Below are 2,036 nucleotides of genomic sequence, written 5' to 3'. Positions count from 1 at the left end.
CGGGCGAAATGCTTAGCCGTATTTCGTCTGCCGCTACGTTCAGAGTTCAAATTCCGCCGAGGTCGACTTTGCCTTTCATCCTTTCGGGGTCGATTAAATAAGTACCAGTTACGCACTGGGGCCGATATAATCGACTTAATCCGTGTTTGTCTGTCCTTGTTTGTCTCCTCTGTATGTAGCCCCTTGTGGGTAGTAAAGAAATAACACACACAAACCTGTGCCTAAATTCGAGGAAAACTGAAACAAGCGCGTTGTTTTCGTAGTTTACGTCCCCTTGCTATGTATATGGAAATCAATAGAAAAAGTTCCAGATTTTAAGAAATAGCACTGGGGTGAATTCTTTCAATAAAAAATTCTTCGTGATGGAAAAGAGTAAAAAATACACATAGATACATACTTACCCACATATACATACATACACGCATACGTGCATACAAACACACACACACATATGTAGATTAATAGATAGATAGATAAATAGATAAGCAGATAGACATATGTACACACACAAGGAAATACCTACTACACATTCATATATTCATATTTATTACATTAATAAGTATATATATATGTATGTGTGTGTGTCCGTCTGTCTGTCTGTGTGTCTCTTTGTGAGCCACGTGTGCATTTGATATGTTTCTATATATATATTCTAGCATTTTGGTCGTCTTCACGTCTATTAACCTCCTGTGGCTATATGAAAAGAGACAGTATGGATCCTCTCTATCTTCATGTTATGGTCATTTATGTGTTTTTTATTCTCTTGTGAGTACCTCATAGAACCGATTTCCTACGTATAAATAATTCCACTTCTGACAATCAAAAATATCTTTAATATTAAACTAGGAATCATAGTGACCAATGTATTATTCTTTGCATACGATGTCGGGTATTGATTTAGAGATAGTTTAGGGTGTTATTTTGAGCATATCGACAAGTCATTTAAACTTCTTGTAATTGTATGTTATTACGGGACACAATTCTTGAATTGGCATTTCATTTGTAAGACTTAATCAGTTATTAAAACCACACGAAACATTTTTTTCCTTTCATGAAATAATACAAACAATATATTTTCCCGTTATATTGCACTTTTTAAAGAACATGCCCTGTTGGATCAAGAGACATGGATTTTCACTTTTCCTTGCTAACGGATATTTTCCCAATGGAACATACGGTTGCGTTGACGAGACGATCATATTGCTAGAATATGTGTATGTATATAGATAAGGAATATATCTTTTCATATGCATATGTCCTTATATATGTGCGTGTGTGTGTTCCATATTGTATGTAACGTTTTATTTATCAGTCTTCAAATTACATTAATTAGCCATATATATATGAAATAAAGACAGTTTATACATATAACAATAATGTAAATTAATAAATGATTAAATATATATATATATATATATATATATATATATATATATATATATATATATATATATATATATATATATATATGTCTTAACAGTATTGGATAATTGCGTGTTTATCCATCTTTTAATAATTTATTCATCCACAGAAATATTTTGCGATTCTGATGCTTGTTTATTCAAATGTTATCGAGTAGAATTTTGATTGCCTTAATTAGTCTGTATGCATATAAATGTGAAACTAACAATACACCTTTGAACTTTGTATATCTCAAGTATTACATTCATATAATTATGTTTATCCACGTGTAATTAAGGCTTATCCTTTCCAATAGTGCCATAACTACTTCATTATTGCAGTTTACAGATAAAGCCTGTAGTAATTGTTCATCTATGACCACGAACTCGTCGATGATTTTGTAATATCTGAAACAAGATTTTAATCAGATTTAACGGTTCTAAATAGTGTGTTATCTAAGGCATGCTTGGGATAAACGGATGGAATCTGAAACGCTGAAACACTGGATCTTGTCGTGTTTGTGAGTGCGCACACAAATGTATGTGTGTGTGTGTGTGTGTGTGTGATGTGCATTTGAACAGGATCTTGTCCGAAGACCACGTCGGGCAAAACAGGCTTCTATTTCAATAAACTTT

The sequence above is a fragment of the Octopus bimaculoides genome, chromosome 18 (assembly GCF_001194135.2).
Source record: "Octopus bimaculoides isolate UCB-OBI-ISO-001 chromosome 18, ASM119413v2, whole genome shotgun sequence".
Lineage (NCBI taxonomy): Eukaryota > Metazoa > Mollusca > Cephalopoda > Octopoda > Octopodidae > Octopus > Octopus bimaculoides.
This window is presented reverse-complemented; position numbering follows the sequence as displayed.